At 39.1% G+C, this 19958-nt stretch overlaps 28 non-coding genes across 28 annotated transcripts; all 28 read left to right on the top strand.

Moving 5' to 3' along the window:
* Nucleotides 1-97: 97 nt before the first annotated feature.
* LOC124318788 lies at nucleotides 98-288 on the top strand. The gene has a single exon (XR_006912469.1). It is a non-coding gene; the product is annotated as a U2 spliceosomal RNA (small nuclear RNA).
* A 509-nt stretch (nucleotides 289-797) lies between these two features.
* On the top strand, nucleotides 798-961 carry LOC124318765. The gene has a single exon (XR_006912443.1). It is a non-coding gene; the product is annotated as a U1 spliceosomal RNA (small nuclear RNA).
* Nucleotides 962-1647: 686 nt separating this feature from the next.
* LOC124318835 lies at nucleotides 1648-1789 on the top strand. The gene has a single exon (XR_006912519.1). It is a non-coding gene; the product is annotated as a U4 spliceosomal RNA (small nuclear RNA).
* Nucleotides 1790-2363: 574 nt separating this feature from the next.
* LOC124318858 lies at nucleotides 2364-2486 on the top strand. Its single transcript, XR_006912545.1, has one exon. It is a non-coding gene; the product is annotated as a U5 spliceosomal RNA (small nuclear RNA).
* Nucleotides 2487-2689: 203 nt separating this feature from the next.
* Nucleotides 2690-2808, top strand: LOC124318874. The gene has a single exon (XR_006912562.1). It is a non-coding gene; the product is annotated as a 5S ribosomal RNA (ribosomal RNA).
* A 668-nt stretch (nucleotides 2809-3476) lies between these two features.
* LOC124318875 lies at nucleotides 3477-3595 on the top strand. Its single transcript, XR_006912563.1, has one exon. It is a non-coding gene; the product is annotated as a 5S ribosomal RNA (ribosomal RNA).
* A 754-nt stretch (nucleotides 3596-4349) lies between these two features.
* LOC124318823 lies at nucleotides 4350-4571 on the top strand. Its single transcript, XR_006912507.1, has one exon. It is a non-coding gene; the product is annotated as a small nucleolar RNA U3 (small nucleolar RNA).
* A 510-nt stretch (nucleotides 4572-5081) lies between these two features.
* Nucleotides 5082-5272, top strand: LOC124318789. The gene has a single exon (XR_006912470.1). It is a non-coding gene; the product is annotated as a U2 spliceosomal RNA (small nuclear RNA).
* Nucleotides 5273-5781: 509 nt separating this feature from the next.
* On the top strand, nucleotides 5782-5945 carry LOC124318766. Its single transcript, XR_006912444.1, has one exon. It is a non-coding gene; the product is annotated as a U1 spliceosomal RNA (small nuclear RNA).
* Nucleotides 5946-6631: 686 nt separating this feature from the next.
* On the top strand, nucleotides 6632-6773 carry LOC124318836. Its single transcript, XR_006912521.1, has one exon. It is a non-coding gene; the product is annotated as a U4 spliceosomal RNA (small nuclear RNA).
* A 574-nt stretch (nucleotides 6774-7347) lies between these two features.
* LOC124318859 lies at nucleotides 7348-7470 on the top strand. The gene has a single exon (XR_006912546.1). It is a non-coding gene; the product is annotated as a U5 spliceosomal RNA (small nuclear RNA).
* Nucleotides 7471-7673: 203 nt separating this feature from the next.
* Nucleotides 7674-7792, top strand: LOC124318908. Its single transcript, XR_006912598.1, has one exon. It is a non-coding gene; the product is annotated as a 5S ribosomal RNA (ribosomal RNA).
* A 748-nt stretch (nucleotides 7793-8540) lies between these two features.
* On the top strand, nucleotides 8541-8659 carry LOC124318876. The gene has a single exon (XR_006912564.1). It is a non-coding gene; the product is annotated as a 5S ribosomal RNA (ribosomal RNA).
* Nucleotides 8660-9412: 753 nt separating this feature from the next.
* On the top strand, nucleotides 9413-9634 carry LOC124318813. Its single transcript, XR_006912495.1, has one exon. It is a non-coding gene; the product is annotated as a small nucleolar RNA U3 (small nucleolar RNA).
* A 510-nt stretch (nucleotides 9635-10144) lies between these two features.
* On the top strand, nucleotides 10145-10335 carry LOC124318778. The gene has a single exon (XR_006912457.1). It is a non-coding gene; the product is annotated as a U2 spliceosomal RNA (small nuclear RNA).
* Nucleotides 10336-10844: 509 nt separating this feature from the next.
* On the top strand, nucleotides 10845-11008 carry LOC124318767. The gene has a single exon (XR_006912446.1). It is a non-coding gene; the product is annotated as a U1 spliceosomal RNA (small nuclear RNA).
* Nucleotides 11009-11694: 686 nt separating this feature from the next.
* On the top strand, nucleotides 11695-11836 carry LOC124318837. Its single transcript, XR_006912522.1, has one exon. It is a non-coding gene; the product is annotated as a U4 spliceosomal RNA (small nuclear RNA).
* A 574-nt stretch (nucleotides 11837-12410) lies between these two features.
* LOC124318860 lies at nucleotides 12411-12533 on the top strand. Its single transcript, XR_006912547.1, has one exon. It is a non-coding gene; the product is annotated as a U5 spliceosomal RNA (small nuclear RNA).
* Nucleotides 12534-12736: 203 nt separating this feature from the next.
* On the top strand, nucleotides 12737-12855 carry LOC124318877. The gene has a single exon (XR_006912565.1). It is a non-coding gene; the product is annotated as a 5S ribosomal RNA (ribosomal RNA).
* Nucleotides 12856-13603: 748 nt separating this feature from the next.
* LOC124318878 lies at nucleotides 13604-13722 on the top strand. The gene has a single exon (XR_006912567.1). It is a non-coding gene; the product is annotated as a 5S ribosomal RNA (ribosomal RNA).
* A 754-nt stretch (nucleotides 13723-14476) lies between these two features.
* On the top strand, nucleotides 14477-14698 carry LOC124318814. The gene has a single exon (XR_006912496.1). It is a non-coding gene; the product is annotated as a small nucleolar RNA U3 (small nucleolar RNA).
* Nucleotides 14699-15208: 510 nt separating this feature from the next.
* On the top strand, nucleotides 15209-15399 carry LOC124318779. Its single transcript, XR_006912458.1, has one exon. It is a non-coding gene; the product is annotated as a U2 spliceosomal RNA (small nuclear RNA).
* Nucleotides 15400-15908: 509 nt separating this feature from the next.
* Nucleotides 15909-16072, top strand: LOC124318768. The gene has a single exon (XR_006912447.1). It is a non-coding gene; the product is annotated as a U1 spliceosomal RNA (small nuclear RNA).
* A 686-nt stretch (nucleotides 16073-16758) lies between these two features.
* LOC124318838 lies at nucleotides 16759-16900 on the top strand. The gene has a single exon (XR_006912523.1). It is a non-coding gene; the product is annotated as a U4 spliceosomal RNA (small nuclear RNA).
* A 574-nt stretch (nucleotides 16901-17474) lies between these two features.
* Nucleotides 17475-17597, top strand: LOC124318861. Its single transcript, XR_006912548.1, has one exon. It is a non-coding gene; the product is annotated as a U5 spliceosomal RNA (small nuclear RNA).
* Nucleotides 17598-17800: 203 nt separating this feature from the next.
* Nucleotides 17801-17919, top strand: LOC124318879. The gene has a single exon (XR_006912568.1). It is a non-coding gene; the product is annotated as a 5S ribosomal RNA (ribosomal RNA).
* A 748-nt stretch (nucleotides 17920-18667) lies between these two features.
* Nucleotides 18668-18786, top strand: LOC124318880. The gene has a single exon (XR_006912569.1). It is a non-coding gene; the product is annotated as a 5S ribosomal RNA (ribosomal RNA).
* Nucleotides 18787-19540: 754 nt separating this feature from the next.
* On the top strand, nucleotides 19541-19762 carry LOC124318815. The gene has a single exon (XR_006912498.1). It is a non-coding gene; the product is annotated as a small nucleolar RNA U3 (small nucleolar RNA).
* The last annotated feature ends 196 nt before the right edge of the window (nucleotides 19763-19958 follow it).

Here is a 19958-nt window from a genome sequence, read left to right on the forward strand (position 1 = left end):
TTTCTTGAATGTTTTGAGTGATATGAGTATTCTTCGTACACCACCGGAAATGTGTTGAACCTCAGTGGTTATTTTGGGCAGTAATCCTTGTAACATTATCGCTTCTCGGCCTTTTGGCTAAGATCAAAGTGTAGTATCTGTTCTTATCAGCTTAATATCTGATACGGGTTCAAATGGACCCCAGAATATTAAACTGATTTTTGGCATACGGTGGGAATACAGTGCTTGCACTGCTCCCGCCACGGGTTGACCCGGTATTGCAGTACCTCCGGGATCGGCTCACCCTCTATGAGGGAGAACATATTGAATAAAACAGAAATTGTCTTAGCACCGTATAATAAAAGACCATGTATAATTGCAAAACTGTCATGTAGACATGTTTGTAATTTTTTCTAATTGTATTTTTTTCGTAATATCAAGAAAAGCATAAAAAAATACGTACTTGATTGTGTTAACTAATTAGTACTGTTCATCTTTCGATGTGATGTTTTTTTTTAAAATATGAAGATGCGTGTATTTTCATATGAAAAGTCGATTTTCTTATTTTCTTATTTGCCAATTGGACGACCAAATGAAAAAAAACAAGCAATTTGTTTCTTGAAAAGTATTTGCAAAGATCAAGACCATGAAATAAATACTGAGCTTTATTTACTATATTTTGCTCGAGTTCGTAATTCAAGTCGATGAAAGAAAGTGGGTGGTATTCTCTAAACGTCAGTCAAATACTTGAACACTCTTTGTCAATATTGTTCTGCTGTATACAAAGTATTAAACAAAGTGAAAAAGCATCCACAATCATACTTACCTGGCTCAGAGGCAACCATGATCACCAAGGTGGTTCCTCCAGGGCGAGGCCTTTCCATTGCACTAAGGATGGGCTGACCCTTGCGATTAATCCAAATGTGATTAACTCGGGAGTACAATTTTTGGTAGTGGGGGACTGCGTTCGCGCCGTTCCCTGAACACACTATAAATGTAAGAAAAATTCTTGTCATCTGCCGGAAGTTGAACTAAATCTGGTCCCGTTAGTAAACGGTAGGGTTGACCGCTTGGGAATACGCGAAGCATCAGATTTTCTTTCTGGGAAGAAACAACAAAGTAATGAAATTCATGTTTAGCTACTTTAATATAAATCATCATGGCCAATGGATTGGCCGTGATCGTCTAGTGGTTAGGACCCTACGTTGTGGTACCTACTAGATATGAATCCGTAGTAACCCAGGTTCGAATCCTGGTCACGGCACTGAAAACTGATTTTTCACGTCAACACGCAGATTAACTATAAATTTTGTTTGGTTGGAAAGTAATGCTCGCTCACTTCAATAGTTCATAATGTGAAAAACAATTTGGAATGAAAACCTGAAATTCCCCCTCCCTTTTTTTGTGTGTGCAGGAAGTTGTTGAAATGTATGGAAGAAAAATACACATTTACAGAATTTCAAGTATTTGACCCGATATTAAGACAAAAATTATTTCATGTATGTAATGAACTGTCCCCTGTTGGTATTAGTCCAATGGGAGATGGAAATTAAAATTTGCCTAGGGTAATCTAAATGAATATTTCTGAACGAAATTGTTGGTCCAACACGTCCAAGCAGAACGAATTCAGCAAATGCTTAAGTAGACTTGCTTTTCTGATTATAATTTAGCTTTGCGCAGTGGCAATATCATAACCAATGAGGGTCTCCCGAGGTGTGATTATTGCTAGTTGAAAACTTTAACCAATACCCCGCCACGATGAAGTGAAATAATCTTTGTCGTCGGCAATTTTTGATAGCTCCATCAGGAGCATTTCAGCGTACAAGAAAAAAAAAATTACAGTCAGTTAGAAAAATTGGAGTGTTGCATAGTGTGTTTATAACATTAAACGGTGAAAGTGAAATCGTATAAGTGATTTTTGTTTCCATTTAGTTGGTATTGCACGTCAGACAAGGCTGATTAATTCGTTCGCTGAAGGCCATTAATATCAGTCAGTTGGAACATTGTGAACACGGGGAAAATATTTGAAAAGGTGATTCCAAATGACAAGGTGAAAAGATTCCACCATGTTTAAAGGGGAAGTTCAATAAATTGTTAACCGCTGTAGGGTGAATGTCGGGGTAAACATCTGATCCCACCACCTACGTGTTGGGCTTGTACCATAAAGATCGTTCATTTTTTTCAAAAATAACACTGCGCACAACTGTTTCGTTCAAAAACATGTTAACGAGCTTTATACATGATATTTACTTTAAAATAACTGTACCCATTGATAAAGAATTGCACAAGGATTTTGATATGTAAACGCATGTTTCGAAAAAAAACCTTACAAGCGCACTTCAAAATTTTGAAATGAATATAAATACAAGGCATACCACTGTTATTTACTCTGGTTTCTAATCAATACCCGGATAAATCTTTCGCCTTTTACTAAAGATTTCCGTGGTTAGGAGCATTGATGAGTCTATATGACTTATTTTTTTAACGCCCGGTCTTCTGATTGGGCACTTTGAATAAATGAAAAATTAAAAACGTCTGTATGCGGAAACAAAGATATTCTACTACTACATACTGACAACATTTGTAAAATGACAAACTGATAGTTTTTCGGTGGTTTTGGTAAGATTAGTGTGTATTTCAAAAAGATAAATCTCAAGCACAAGTAATAGATTAGAGGCGAATATGGTCGGGTAATTGCGTCTAGTTTAATGTCAACGGCCATACCACATAGAACTCACCCGGTCTCGTCAGCTCCCGGAAGTTAAGCTATGTCGGGTCCCGTTAGTACTTGGATGGGTGACCGCTTGGGAATACGGGATGCTGTTGGCATGGAATTATTTTATTTTTGTGAATCCAATTGAATTGAAGTGCTTCCCAAGATGGGTGATACTACATGGACTACAATGTATTATTTTGGCATTAGTTGAAAATGGAAGGAACGTATTTTTTACTGGATATTGCCTACTAGACGTCCTCCAACCTCTTTGTTGCTGAAAGATATTTGAAACGCCGTGCGCGAAGCGCACGGCACAGCCGAGAGGCTTGTACGTTGGTGGTTTCTTCGGGCAGCTCTATCTAATCTCTCTGGCTCTGAGATCCTTATGCGACGCAAGCTAAGTAAAGCGCGAAGCGCACGGCACAGCCGAGAGGCTTGTACGTTGGTGGTTTCTTCGGGCAGCTCTATCTAATCTCTCTGACTCTGAGATCCTTATGCAACGCAAGCTAAGTAAGGGAAGCAATCGTTAGCCTTATGACACTTGGATTGTTGGCTCATTGATCGGACATCCCCGGAACGAGAAAATTAAAAATGACAGTTAGCCAAAAATAGTGGCGTTTGGAAATATTATCAAATTTTATATTCGGTTGTCCATTGACAAATGTACTTATATGTCCTCGTTTGTTTGGCTAAGGTTGGTGTGTATTTCGAACAGAAAGTAAGCAAGCATTAGAACTAGATTTAGAGGCGAATATGGTCGGGTAATGGCGACTGAATTGATGTCAACGGCCATACCACATAGAACTCACCCGGTCTCGTCAGCTCCCGGAAGTTAAGCTATGTCGGGTCCCGTTAGTACTTGGATGGGTGACCGCTTGGGAATACGGGATGCTGTTGGCATGGTGTAATTTTATTTTTGCTCCCCAAGTTAGATGAGACATGGAATATAATGTATTCTTTAGGTATTAGTTGAAAAGGGTATTGCTGGGACTTTGATTAATGATACCATATATTGTAGAACGCATGTTTGTTTGATCTCGGTAGTTTTAACGACAAAAAAAAAGATAGAGGTTTGGCTATTTTGTTGAGGCTGTTGCATGACGCCCACTCACTGGCACGATCCCACTACTGCCGAACACGGGAACTTTTGGCTGCTAGGTTTCCCTCCTGACCCACTACGCTCCTCCTTAGCTAACCTGCACCTACTAGATTCCTCTAGCAGATCCATGCTGATGTCAAGCTTAGTGCGGGCACCTGATCAACATGCGGTATCACGAAACAGGGCTCCTAAACTCAAGCCATCCACTCTACCAAGCCTCCCCGAAGCAGGATTATAGGTGCACGCCAAACACCCAGCTGATAAATGGGCTCTCAATCGATAATACATTACTGTAATAAATTGATTTGATGAGCACGCGGATTCTTTATTGTGTCCAAAATTGGTCTCGTCACTTGTTCTATAACTATTAAAGAGCTTCTCGGTGTTTCAATAAATGAACAAAATGCAAGACCTGACAATGTATGTACTGTGTGCGTCAAGTATTGCAAATCTCAATTTAATATTCCGAAATATCGATCTATGCACTGTAATTTACGCCAAAGCTCATTGATCGTACAAACCTTATTTAGAGTTCTGCAAAATAACATTGCATTTAAGATCATACTTCACAGGATCATTTCTGTAGTATATCTTGACTTGTTTCCCACCAGAAACTTGTCTCCTTTCAACCCACGATGACGAGTTAAGACGCTGGTTTCTGAGCGTGAAACAGGCTGTGAGTGTAGCTGTCTCGACAGCATCAAACACAGTCATTGAGGACTGTTTCCGTTAAATCCATGTGAAATAGCGGAAGGAAACTAGCGTGTTCAGAGTGGTTGAGATGATAAAACAAATTTAAATTCTTGAAAATCTAAAGAGATAAATCTTAATAATAATTCCAGGTATTCGTGTCCTTAAATCATCTGCTTGTATGGCAAAATAAATTGTGAAAGTGAGGTTGGTCAATTTGAGGATGTGTCATGACTTTATGATCGTATTGCATTCTTTTAGTTATTGTTATTTAATCATGATTAATTATCGTTCAGAGCTTTTGTCGTCAGGTGGCGTGGCAAAGCCATATTCTGAAAAAAAAGGACCTAGTGTGATAACGAGAGTAAAATTTGCAACGCCTTCAGCGTAAATTGTATCTCCCTTAATACAGTATGAGCATAATAAAACAAATGAAAATGAACTTTATAAGCATCAAGTGGTCGCGTCTGGAAAAATGAACAACTCAATATTTTATAGCATTTCTTGAATGTTTTGAGTGATATGAGTATTCTTCGTACACCACCGGAAATGTGTTGAACCTCAGTGGTTATTTTGGGCAGTAATCCTTGTAACATTATCGCTTCTCGGCCTTTTGGCTAAGATCAAAGTGTAGTATCTGTTCTTATCAGCTTAATATCTGATACGGGTTCAAATGGACCCCAGAATATTAAACTGATTTTTGGCATACGGTGGGAATACAGTGCTTGCACTGCTCCCGCCACGGGTTGACCCGGTATTGCAGTACCTCCGGGATCGGCTCACCCTCTATGAGGGAGAACATATTGAATAAAACAGAAATTGTCTTAGCACCGTATAATAAAAGACCATGTATAATTGCAAAACTGTCATGTAGACATGTTTGTAATTTTTTCTAATTGTATTTTTTTCGTAATATCAAGAAAAGCATAAAAAAATACGTACTTGATTGTGTTAACTAATTAGTACTGTTCATCTTTCGATGTGATGTTTTTTTTTAAAATATGAAGATGCGTGTATTTTCATATGAAAAGTCGATTTTCTTATTTTCTTATTTGCCAATTGGACGACCAAATGAAAAAAAACAAGCAATTTGTTTCTTGAAAAGTATTTGCAAAGATCAAGACCATGAAATAAATACTGAGCTTTATTTACTATATTTTGCTCGAGTTCGTAATTCAAGTCGATGAAAGAAAGTGGGTGGTATTCTCTAAACGTCAGTCAAATACTTGAACACTCTTTGTCAATATTGTTCTGCTGTATACAAAGTATTAAACAAAGTGAAAAAGCATCCACAATCATACTTACCTGGCTCAGAGGCAACCATGATCACCAAGGTGGTTCCTCCAGGGCGAGGCCTTTCCATTGCACTAAGGATGGGCTGACCCTTGCGATTAATCCAAATGTGATTAACTCGGGAGTACAATTTTTGGTAGTGGGGGACTGCGTTCGCGCCGTTCCCTGAACACACTATAAATGTAAGAAAAATTCTTGTCATCTGCCGGAAGTTGAACTAAATCTGGTCCCGTTAGTAAACGGTAGGGTTGACCGCTTGGGAATACGCGAAGCATCAGATTTTCTTTCTGGGAAGAAACAACAAAGTAATGAAATTCATGTTTAGCTACTTTAATATAAATCATCATGGCCAATGGATTGGCCGTGATCGTCTAGTGGTTAGGACCCTACGTTGTGGTACCTACTAGATATGAATCCGTAGTAACCCAGGTTCGAATCCTGGTCACGGCACTGAAAACTGATTTTTCACGTCAACACGCAGATTAACTATAAATTTTGTTTGGTTGGAAAGTAATGCTCGCTCACTTCAATAGTTCATAATGTGAAAAACAATTTGGAATGAAAACCTGAAATTCCCCCTCCCTTTTTTTGTGTGTGCAGGAAGTTGTTGAAATGTATGGAAGAAAAATACACATTTACAGAATTTCAAGTATTTGACCCGATATTAAGACAAAAATTATTTCATGTATGTAATGAACTGTCCCCTGTTGGTATTAGTCCAATGGGAGATGGAAATTAAAATTTGCCTAGGGTAATCTAAATGAATATTTCTGAACGAAATTGTTGGTCCAACACGTCCAAGCAGAACGAATTCAGCAAATGCTTAAGTAGACTTGCTTTTCTGATTATAATTTAGCTTTGCGCAGTGGCAATATCATAACCAATGAGGGTCTCCCGAGGTGTGATTATTGCTAGTTGAAAACTTTAACCAATACCCCGCCACGATGAAGTGAAATAATCTTTGTCGTCGGCAATTTTTGATAGCTCCATCAGGAGCATTTCAGCGTACAAGAAAAAAAAAATTACAGTCAGTTAGAAAAATTGGAGTGTTGCATAGTGTGTTTATAACATTAAACGGTGAAAGTGAAATCGTATAAGTGATTTTTGTTTCCATTTAGTTGGTATTGCACGTCAGACAAGGCTGATTAATTCGTTCGCTGAAGGCCATTAATATCAGTCAGTTGGAACATTGTGAACACGGGGAAAATATTTGAAAAGGTGATTCCAAATGACAAGGTGAAAAGATTCCACCATGTTTAAAGGGGAAGTTCAATAAATTGTTAACCGCTGTAGGGTGAATGTCGGGGTAAACATCTGATCCCACCACCTACGTGTTGGGCTTGTACCATAAAGATCGTTCATTTTTTTCAAAAATAACACTGCGCACAACTGTTTCGTTCAAAAACATGTTAACGAGCTTTATACATGATATTTACTTTAAAATAACTGTACCCATTGATAAAGAATTGCACAAGGATTTTGATATGTAAACGCATGTTTCGAAAAAAAACCTTACAAGCGCACTTCAAAATTTTGAAATGAATATAAATACAAGGCATACCACTGTTATTTACTCTGGTTTCTAATCAATACCCGGATAAATCTTTCGCCTTTTACTAAAGATTTCCGTGGTTAGGAGCATTGATGAGTCTATATGACTTATTTTTTTAACGCCCGGTCTTCTGATTGGGCACTTTGAATAAATGAAAAATTAAAAACGTCTGTATGCGGAAACAAAGATATTCTACTACTACATACTGACAACATTTGTAAAATGACAAACTGATAGTTTTTCGGTGGTTTTGGTAAGATTAGTGTGTATTTCAAAAAGATAAATCTCAAGCACAAGTAATAGATTAGAGGCGAATATGGTCGGGTAATTGCGTCTAGTTTAATGTCAACGGCCATACCACATAGAACTCACCCGGTCTCGTCAGCTCCCGGAAGTTAAGCTATGTCGGGTCCCGTTAGTACTTGGATGGGTGACCGCTTGGGAATACTTGATGCTGTTGGCATGGAATTATTTTATTTTTGTGAATCCAATTGAATTGAAGTGCTTCCCAAGATGGGTGATACTACATGGACTACAATGTATTATTTTGGCATTAGTTGAAAATGGAAGGAACGTATTTTTTACTGGATATTGCCTACTAGACGTCCTCCAACCTCTTTGTTGCTGAAAGATATTTGAAACGCCGTGCGCGAAGCGCACGGCACAGCCGAGAGGCTACTAGACGTCCTCCAACCTCTTTGTTGCTGAAAGATATTTGAAACGCCGTGCGCGAAGCGCACGGCACAGCCGAGAGGCTTGTACGTTGGTGGTTTCTTCGGGCAGCTCTATCTAATCTCTCTGGCTCTGAGATCCTTATGCAACGCAAGCTAAGTAAAGCGCGAAGCGCACGGCACAGCCGAGAGGCTTGTACGTTGGTGGTTTCTTCGGGCAGCTCTATCTAATCTCTCTGACTCTGAGATCCTTATGCAACGCAAGCTAAGTAAGGGAAGCAATCGTTAGCCTTATGACACTTGGATTGTTGGCTCATTGATCGGACATCCCCGGAACGAGAAAATTAAAAATGACAGTTAGCCAAAAATAGTGGCGTTTGGAAATATTATCAAATTTTATATTCGGTTGTCCATTGACAAATGTACTTATATGTCCTCGTTTGTTTGGCTAAGGTTGGTGTGTATTTCGAACAGAAAGTAAGCAAGCATTAGAACTAGATTTAGAGGCGAATATGGTCGGGTAATGGCGACTGAATTGATGTCAACGGCCATACCACATAGAACTCACCCGGTCTCGTCAGCTCCCGGAAGTTAAGCTATGTCGGGTCCCGTTAGTACTTGGATGGGTGACCGCTTGGGAATACGGGATGCTGTTGGCATGGTGTAATTTTATTTTTGCTCCCCAAGTTAGATGAGACATGGAATATAATGTATTCTTTAGGTATTAGTTGAAAAGGGTATTGCTGGGACTTTGATTAATGATACCATATATTGTAGAACGCATGTTTGTTTGATCTCGGTAGTTTTAACGACAAAAAAAAGATAGAGGTTTGGCTATTTTGTTGAGGCTGTTGCATGACGCCCACTCACTGGCACGATCCCACTACTGCCGAACACGGGAACTTTTGGCTGCTAGGTTTCCCTCCTGACCCACTACGCTCCTCCTTAGCTAACCTGCACCTACTAGATTCCTCTAGCAGATCCATGCTGATGTCAAGCTTAGTGCGGGCACCTGATCAACATGCGGTATCACGAAACAGGGCTCCTAAACTCAAGCCATCCACTCTACCAAGCCTCCCCGAAGCAGGATTATAGGTGCACGCCAAACACCCAGCTGATAAATGGGCTCTCAATCGATAATACATTACTGTAATAAATTGATTTGATGAGCACGCGGATTCTTTATTGTGTCCAAAATTGGTCTCGTCACTTGTTCTATAACTATTAAAGAGCTTCTCGGTGTTTCAATAAATGAACAAAATGCAAGACCTGACAATGTATGTACTGTGTGCGTCAAGTATTGCAAATCTCAATTTAATATTCCGAAATATCGATCTATGCACTGTAATTTACGCCAAAGCTCATTGATCGTACAAACCTTATTTAGAGTTCTGCAAAATAACATTGCATTTAAGATCATACTTCACAGGATCATTTCTGTAGTATATCTTGACTTGTTTCCCACCAGAAACTTGTCTCCTTTCAACCCACGATGACGAGTTAAGACGCTGGTTTCTGAGCGTGAAACAGGCTGTGAGTGTAGCTGTCTCGACAGCATCAAACACAGTCATTGAGGACCGTTTCCGTTAAATCCATGTGAAATAGCGGAAGGAAACTAGCGTGTTCAGAGTGGTTGAGATGATAAAACAAATTTAAATTCTTGAAAATCTAAAGAGATAAATCTTAATAATAATTCCAGGTATTCGTGTCCTTAAATCATCTGCTTGTATGGCAAAATAAATTGTGAAAGTGAGGTTGGTCAATTTGAGGATGTGTCATGACTTTATGATCGTATTGCATTCTTTTAGTTATTGTTATTTAATCATGATTAATTATCGTTCAGAGCTTTTGTCGTCAGGTGGCGTGGCAAAGCCATATTCTGAAAAAAAAGGACCTAGTGTGATAACGAGAGTAAAATTTGCAACGCCTTCAGCGTAAATTGTATCTCCCTTAATACAGTATGAGCATAATAAAACAAATGAAAATGAACTTTATAAGCATCAAGTGGTCGCGTCTGGAAAAATGAACAACTCAATATTTTATAGCATTTCTTGAATGTTTTGAGTGATATGAGTATTCTTCGTACACCACCGGAAATGTGTTGAACCTCAGTGGTTATTTTGGGCAGTAATCCTTGTAACATTATCGCTTCTCGGCCTTTTGGCTAAGATCAAAGTGTAGTATCTGTTCTTATCAGCTTAATATCTGATACGGGTTCAAATGGACCCCAGAATATTAAACTTATTTTTGGCATACGGTGGGAATACAGTGCTTGCACTGCTCCCGCCACGGGTTGACCCGGTATTGCAGTACCTCCGGGATCGGCTCACCCTCTATGAGGGAGAACATATTGAATAAAACAGAAATTGTCTTAGCACCGTATAATAAAAGACCATGTATAATTGCAAAACTGTCATGTAGACATGTTTGTAATTTTTTCTAATTGTATTTTTTTCGTAATATCAAGAAAAGCATAAAAAAATACGTACTTGATTGTGTTAACTAATTAGTACTGTTCATCTTTCGATGTGATGTTTTTTTTTAAAATATGAAGATGCGTGTATTTTCATATGAAAAGTCGATTTTCTTATTTTCTTATTTGCCAATTGGACGACCAAATGAAAAAAAACAAGCAATTTGTTTCTTGAAAAGTATTTGCAAAGATCAAGACCATGAAATAAATACTGAGCTTTATTTACTATATTTTGCTCGAGTTCGTAATTCAAGTCGATGAAAGAAAGTGGGTGGTATTCTCTAAACGTCAGTCAAATACTTGAACACTCTTTGTCAATATTGTTCTGCTGTATACAAAGTATTAAACAAAGTGAAAAAGCATCCACAATCATACTTACCTGGCTCAGAGGCAACCATGATCACCAAGGTGGTTCCTCCAGGGCGAGGCCTTTCCATTGCACTAAGGATGGGCTGACCCTTGCGATTAATCCAAATGTGATTAACTCGGGAGTACAATTTTTGGTAGTGGGGGACTGCGTTCGCGCCGTTCCCTGAACACACTATAAATGTAAGAAAAATTCTTGTCATCTGCCGGAAGTTGAACTAAATCTGGTCCCGTTAGTAAACGGTAGGGTTGACCGCTTGGGAATACGCGAAGCATCAGATTTTCTTTCTGGGAAGAAACAACAAAGTAATGAAATTCATGTTTAGCTACTTTAATATAAATCATCATGGCCAATGGATTGGCCGTGATCGTCTAGTGGTTAGGACCCTACGTTGTGGTACCTACTAGATATGAATCCGTAGTAACCCAGGTTCGAATCCTGGTCACGGCACTGAAAACTGATTTTTCACGTCAACACGCAGATTAACTATAAATTTTGTTTGGTTGGAAAGTAATGCTCGCTCACTTCAATAGTTCATAATGTGAAAAACAATTTGGAATGAAAACCTGAAATTCCCCCTCCCTTTTTTTGTGTGTGCAGGAAGTTGTTGAAATGTATGGAAGAAAAATACACATTTACAGAATTTCAAGTATTTGACCCGATATTAAGACAAAAATTATTTCATGTATGTAATGAACTGTCCCCTGTTGGTATTAGTCCAATGGGAGATGGAAATTAAAATTTGCCTAGGGTAATCTAAATGAATATTTCTGAACGAAATTGTTGGTCCAACACGTCCAAGCAGAACGAATTCAGCAAATGCTTAAGTAGACTTGCTTTTCTGATTATAATTTAGCTTTGCGCAGTGGCAATATCATAACCAATGAGGGTCTCCCGAGGTGTGATTATTGCTAGTTGAAAACTTTAACCAATACCCCGCCACGATGAAGTGAAATAATCTTTGTCGTCGGCAATTTTTGATAGCTCCATCAGGAGCATTTCAGCGTACAAGAAAAAAAAAATTACAGTCAGTTAGAAAAATTGGAGTGTTGCATAGTGTGTTTATAACATTAAACGGTGAAAGTGAAATCGTATAAGTGATTTTTGTTTCCATTTAGTTGGTATTGCACGTCAGACAAGGCTGATTAATTCGTTCGCTGAAGGCCATTAATATCAGTCAGTTGGAACATTGTGAACACGGGGAAAATATTTGAAAAGGTGATTCCAAATGACAAGGTGAAAAGATTCCACCATGTTTAAAGGGGAAGTTCAATAAATTGTTAACCGCTGTAGGGTGAATGTCGGGGTAAACATCTGATCCCACCACCTACGTGTTGGGCTTGTACCATAAAGATCGTTCATTTTTTTCAAAAATAACACTGCGCACAACTGTTTCGTTCAAAAACATGTTAACGAGCTTTATACATGATATTTACTTTAAAATAACTGTACCCATTGATAAAGAATTGCACAAGGATTTTGATATGTAAACGCATGTTTCGAAAAAAAACCTTACAAGCGCACTTCAAAATTTTGAAATGAATATAAATACAAGGCATACCACTGTTATTTACTCTGGTTTCTAATCAATACCCGGATAAATCTTTCGCCTTTTACTAAAGATTTCCGTGGTTAGGAGCATTGATGAGTCTATATGACTTATTTTTTTAACGCCCGGTCTTCTGATTGGGCACTTTGAATAAATGAAAAATTAAAAACGTCTGTATGCGGAAACAAAGATATTCTACTACTACATACTGACAACATTTGTAAAATGACAAACTGATAGTTTTTCGGTGGTTTTGGTAAGATTAGTGTGTATTTCAAAAAGATAAATCTCAAGCACAAGTAATAGATTAGAGGCGAATATGGTCGGGTAATTGCGTCTAGTTTAATGTCAACGGCCATACCACATAGAACTCACCCGGTCTCGTCAGCTCCCGGAAGTTAAGCTATGTCGGGTCCCGTTAGTACTTGGATGGGTGACCGCTTGGGAATACGGGATGCTGTTGGCATGGAATTATTTTATTTTTGTGAATCCAATTGAATTGAAGTGCTTCCCAAGATGGGTGATACTACATGGACTACAATGTATTATTTTGGCATTAGTTGAAAATGGAAGGAACGTATTTTTTACTGGATATTGCCTACTAGACGTCCTCCAACCTCTTTGTTGCTGAAAGATATTTGAAACGCCGTGCGCGAAGCGCACGGCACAGCCGAGAGGCTACTAGACGTCCTCCAACCTCTTTGTTGCTGAAAGATATTTGAAACGCCGTGCGCGAAGCGCACGGCACAGCCGAGAGGCTTGTACGTTGGTGGTTTCTTCGGGCAGCTCTATCTAATCTCTCTGGCTCTGAGATCCTTATGCAACGCAAGCTAAGTAAAGCGCGAAGCGCACGGCACAGCCGAGAGGCTTGTACGTTGGTGGTTTCTTCGGGCAGCTCTATCTAATCTCTCTGACTCTGAGATCCTTATGCAACGCAAGCTAAGTAAGGGAAGCAATCGTTAGCCTTATGACACTTGGATTGTTGGCTCATTGATCGGACATCCCCGGAACGAGAAAATTAAAAATGACAGTTAGCCAAAAATAGTGGCGTTTGGAAATATTATCAAATTTTATATTCGGTTGTCCATTGACAAATGTACTTATATGTCCTCGTTTGTTTGGCTAAGGTTGGTGTGTATTTCGAACAGAAAGTAAGCAAGCATTAGAACTAGATTTAGAGGCGAATATGGTCGGGTAATGGCGACTGAATTGATGTCAACGGCCATACCACATAGAACTCACCCGGTCTCGTCAGCTCCCGGAAGTTAAGCTATGTCGGGTCCCGTTAGTACTTGGATGGGTGACCGCTTGGGAATACGGGATGCTGTTGGCATGGTGTAATTTTATTTTTGCTCCCCAAGTTAGATGAGACATGGAATATAATGTATTCTTTAGGTATTAGTTGAAAAGGGTATTGCTGGGACTTTGATTAATGATACCATATATTGTAGAACGCATGTTTGTTTGATCTCGGTAGTTTTAACGACAAAAAAAAAGATAGAGGTTTGGCTATTTTGTTGAGGCTGTTGCATGACGCCCACTCACTGGCACGATCCCACTACTGCCGAACACGGGAACTTTTGGCTGCTAGGTTTCCCTCCTGACCCACTACGCTCCTCCTTAGCTAACCTGCACCTACTAGATTCCTCTAGCAGATCCATGCTGATGTCAAGCTTAGTGCGGGCACCTGATCAACATGCGGTATCACGAAACAGGGCTCCTAAACTCAAGCCATCCACTCTACCAAGCCTCCCCGAAGCAGGATTATAGGTGCACGCCAAACACCCAGCTGATAAATGGGCTCTCAATCGATAATACATTACTGTAATAAATTGATTTGATGAGCACGCGGATTCTTTATTGTGTCCAAAATTGGTCTCGTCACTTGTTCTATAACTATTAAAGAGCTTCTCGGTGTTTCAATAAATGAACAAAATGCAAGACCTGACAATGTATGTACTGTGTGCGTCAAGTATTGCAAATCTCAATTTAATATTCCGAAATATCGATCTATGCACTGTAATTTACGCCAAAGCTCATTGATCGTACAAACCTTATTTAGAGTTCTGCAAAATAACATTGCATTTAAGATCATACTTCACAGGATCATTTCTGTAGTATATCTTGACTTGTTTCCCACCAGAAACTTGTCTCCTTTCAACCCACGATGACGAGTTAAGACGCTGGTTTCTGAGCGTGAAACAGGCTGTGAGTGTAGCTGTCTCGACAGCATCAAACACAGTCATTGAGGACCGTTTCCGTTAAATCCATGTGAAATAGCGGAAGGAAACTAGCGTGTTCAGAGTGGTTGAGATGATAAAACAAATTTAAATTCTTGAAAATCTAAAGAGATAAATCTTAATAATAATTCCAGGTATTCGTGTCCTTAAATCATCTGCTTGTATGGCAAAATAAATTGTGAAAGTGAGGTTGGTCAATTTGAGGATGTGTCATGACTTTATGATCGTATTGCATTCTTTTAGTTATTGTTATTTAATCATGATTAATTATCGTTCAGAGCTTTTGTCGTCAGGTGGCGTGGCAAAGCCATATTCTGAAAAAAAAGGACCTAGTGTGATAACGAGAGTAAAATTTGCAACGCCTTCAGCGTAAATTGTATCTCCCTTAATACAGTATGAGCATAATAAAACAAATGAAAATGAACTTTATAAGCATCAAGTGGTCGCGTCTGGAAAAATGAACAACTCAATATTTTATAGCATTTCTTGAATGTTTTGAGTGATATGAGTATTCTTCGTACACCACCGGAAATGTGTTGAACCTCAGTGGTTATTTTGGGCAGTAATCCTTGTAACATTATCGCTTCTCGGCCTTTTGGCTAAGATCAAAGTGTAGTATCTGTTCTTATCAGCTTAATATCTGATACGGGTTCAAATGGACCCCAGAATATTAAACTTATTTTTGGCATACGGTGGGAATACAGTGCTTGCACTGCTCCCGCCACGGGTTGACCCGGTATTGCAGTACCTCCGGGATCGGCTCACCCTCTATGAGGGAGAACATATTGAATAAAACAGAAATTGTCTTAGCACCGTATAATAAAAGACCATGTATAATTGCAAAACTGTCATGTAGACATGTTTGTAATTTTTTCTAATTGTATTTTTTTCGTAATATCAAGAAAAGCATAAAAAAATACGTACTTGATTGTGTTAACTAATTAGTACTGTTCATCTTTCGATGTGATGTTTTTTTTTTAAATATGAAGATGCGTGTATTTTCATATGAAAAGTCGATTTTCTTATTTTCTTATTTGCCAATTGGACGACCAAATGAAAAAAAACAAGCAATTTGTTTCTTGAAAAGTATTTGCAAAGATCAAGACCATGAAATAAATACTGAGCTTTATTTACTATATTTTGCTCGAGTTCGTAATTCAAGTCGATGAAAGAAAGTGGGTGGTATTCTCTAAACGTCAGTCAAATACTTGAACACTCTTTGTCAATATTGTTCTGCTGTATACAAAGTATTAAACAAAGTGAAAAAGCATCCACAATCATACTTACCTGGCTCAGAGGCAACCATGATCACCAAGGTGGTTCCTCCAGGGCGAGGCCTTTCCATTGCACTAAGGATGGGCTGACCCTTGCGATTAATCCAAATGTGATTAACTCGGGAGTACAATTTTTGGTAGTGGGGGACTGCGTTCGCGCCGTTCCCTGAACACACTATAAATGTAAGAAAAATTCTTGTCATCTGCCGGAAGTTGAACTAAATCTGGTCCCGTTAGTAAACGGTAGGGTTGACCGCTTGGGAATACGCGAAGCATCAGATTTTCTTTCTGGGAAGAAACAACAAAGTAATGAAATTCATGTTTAGCTACTTTAATATAAATCATCATGGCCAATGGATTGGCCGTGATCGTCTAGTGGTTAGGACCCTACGTTGTGGTACCTACTAGATATGAATCCGTAGTAACCCAGGTTCGAATCCTGGTCACGGCACTGAAAACTGATTTTTCACGTCAACACGCAGATTAACTATAAATTTTGTTTGGTTGGAAAGTAATGCTCGCTCACTTCAATAGTTCATAATGTGAAAAACAATTTGGAATGAAAACCTGAAATTCCCCCTCCCTTTTTTTGTGTGTGCAGGAAGTTGTTGAAATGTATGGAAGAAAAATACACATTTACAGAATTTCAAGTATTTGACCCGATATTAAGACAAAAATTATTTCATGTATGTAATGAACTGTCCCCTGTTGGTATTAGTCCAATGGGAGATGGAAATTAAAATTTGCCTAGGGTAATCTAAATGAATATTTCTGAACGAAATTGTTGGTCCAACACGTCCAAGCAGAACGAATTCAGCAAATGCTTAAGTAGACTTGCTTTTCTGATTATAATTTAGCTTTGCGCAGTGGCAATATCATAACCAATGAGGGTCTCCCGAGGTGTGATTATTGCTAGTTGAAAACTTTAACCAATACCCCGCCACGATGAAGTGAAATAATCTTTGTCGTCGGCAATTTTTGATAGCTCCATCAGGAGCATTTCAGCGTACAAGAAAAAAAAAATTACAGTCAGTTAGAAAAATTGGAGTGTTGCATAGTGTGTTTATAACATTAAACGGTGAAAGTGAAATCGTATAAGTGATTTTTGTTTCCATTTAGTTGGTATTGCACGTCAGACAAGGCTGATTAATTCGTTCGCTGAAGGCCATTAATATCAGTCAGTTGGAACATTGTGAACACGGGGAAAATATTTGAAAAGGTGATTCCAAATGACAAGGTGAAAAGATTCCACCATGTTTAAAGGGGAAGTTCAATAAATTGTTAACCGCTGTAGGGTGAATGTCGGGGTAAACATCTGATCCCACCACCTACGTGTTGGGCTTGTACCATAAAGATCGTTCATTTTTTTCAAAAATAACACTGCGCACAACTGTTTCGTTCAAAAACATGTTAACGAGCTTTATACATGATATTTACTTTAAAATAACTGTACCCATTGATAAAGAATTGCACAAGGATTTTGATATGTAAACGCATGTTTCGAAAAAAAACCTTACAAGCGCACTTCAAAATTTTGAAATGAATATAAATACAAGGCATACCACTGTTATTTACTCTGGTTTCTAATCAATACCCGGATAAATCTTTCGCCTTTTACTAAAGATTTCCGTGGTTAGGAGCATTGATGAGTCTATATGACTTATTTTTTTAACGCCCGGTCTTCTGATTGGGCACTTTGAATAAATGAAAAATTAAAAACGTCTGTATGCGGAAACAAAGATATTCTACTACTACATACTGACAACATTTGTAAAATGACAAACTGATAGTTTTTCGGTGGTTTTGGTAAGATTAGTGTGTATTTCAAAAAGATAAATCTCAAGCACAAGTAATAGATTAGAGGCGAATATGGTCGGGTAATTGCGTCTAGTTTAATGTCAACGGCCATACCACATAGAACTCACCCGGTCTCGTCAGCTCCCGGAAGTTAAGCTATGTCGGGTCCCGTTAGTACTTGGATGGGTGACCGCTTGGGAATACGGGATGCTGTTGGCATGGAATTATTTTATTTTTGTGAATCCAATTGAATTGAAGTGCTTCCCAAGATGGGTGATACTACATGGACTACAATGTATTATTTTGGCATTAGTTGAAAATGGAAGGAACGTATTTTTTACTGGATATTGCCTACTAGACGTCCTCCAACCTCTTTGTTGCTGAAAGATATTTGAAACGCCGTGCGCGAAGCGCACGGCACAGCCGAGAGGCTACTAGACGTCCTCCAACCTCTTTGTTGCTGAAAGATATTTGAAACGCCGTGCGCGAAGCGCACGGCACAGCCGAGAGGCTTGTACGTTGGTGGTTTCTTCGGGCAGCTCTATCTAATCTCTCTGGCTCTGAGATCCTTATGCAACGCAAGCTAAGTAAAGCGCGAAGCGCACGGCACAGCCGAGAGGCTTGTACGTTGGTGGTTTCTTCGGGCAGCTCTATCTAATCTCTCTGACTCTGAGATCCTTATGCAACGCAAGCTAAGTAAGGGAAGCAATCGTTAGCCTTATGACACTTGGATTGTTGGCTCATTGATCGGACATCCCCGGAACGAGAAAATTAAAAATGACAGTTAGCCAAAAATAGTGGCGTTTGGAAATATTATCAAATTTTATATTCGGTTGTCCATTGACAAATGTACTTATATGTCCTCGTTTGTTTGGCTAAGGTTGGTGTGTATTTCGAACAGAAAGTAAGCAAGCATTAGAACTAGATTTAGAGGCGAATATGGTCGGGTAATGGCGACTGAATTGATGTCAACGGCCATACCACATAGAACTCACCCGGTCTCGTCAGCTCCCGGAAGTTAAGCTATGTCGGGTCCCGTTAGTACTTGGATGGGTGACCGCTTGGGAATACGGGATGCTGTTGGCATGGTGTAATTTTATTTTTGCTCCCCAAGTTAGATGAGACATGGAATATAATGTATTCTTTAGGTATTAGTTGAAAAGGGTATTGCTGGGACTTTGATTAATGATACCATATATTGTAGAACGCATGTTTGTTTGATCTCGGTAGTTTTAACGACAAAAAAAAAGATAGAGGTTTGGCTATTTTGTTGAGGCTGTTGCATGACGCCCACTCACTGGCACGATCCCACTACTGCCGAACACGGGAACTTTTGGCTGCTAGGTTTCCCTCCTGACCCACTACGCTCCTCCTTAGCTAACCTGCACCTACTAGATTCCTCTAGCAGATCCATGCTGATGTCAAGCTTAGTGCGGGCACCTGATCAACATGCGGTATCACGAAACAGGGCTCCTAAACTCAAGCCATCCACTCTACCAAGCCTCCCCGAAGCAGGATTATAGGTGCACGCCAAACACCCAGCTGATAAATGGGCTCTCAATCGATAATACATTACTGTAATAAATTGATTTGATGAGCACGCGGATTCTTTATTGTGTCCAAAATTGGTCTCGTCACTTGTTCTATAACTATTAAAGAGCTTCTCGGTGTTTCAATAAATGAACAAAATGCAAGACCTGACAATGTATGTACTGTGTGCGTCAAGTATTGCAAATCTCAATTTAATATTCCGAAATATCGATCTATGCACTGTAATTTACGCCAAAGCTCATTGATCGTACAAACCTTATTTAGAGTTCTGCAAAATAACATTGCATTTAAGATCATACTTCACAGGATCATTTCTGTAGTATATCTTGACTTGTTTCCCACCAGAAACTTGTCTCCTTTCAACCCACGATGACGAGTTAAGACGCTGGTTTCTGAGCGTGAAACAGGCTGTGAGTGTAGCTGTCTCGACAGCATCAAACACAGTCATTGAGGACCGTTTCCGTTAAATCCATGTGAAATAGCGGAAGGAAACTAGCGTGTTCAGAGTGGTTGAGATGATAAAACAAATTTAAATTCTTGAAAATCTAAAGAGATAAATCTTAATAATAATTCCAGGTATTCGTGTCCTTAAATCATCTGCTTGTATGGCAAAATAAATTGTGAAAGTGAGGTTGGTCAATTTGAGGATGTGTCATGACTTTATGATCGTATTGCATTCTTTTAGTTATTGTTATTTAATCATGATT

This window comes from Daphnia pulicaria, unplaced genomic scaffold (assembly GCF_021234035.1).
Source record: "Daphnia pulicaria isolate SC F1-1A unplaced genomic scaffold, SC_F0-13Bv2 h1tg000071l, whole genome shotgun sequence".
Lineage (NCBI taxonomy): Eukaryota > Metazoa > Arthropoda > Branchiopoda > Diplostraca > Daphniidae > Daphnia > Daphnia pulicaria.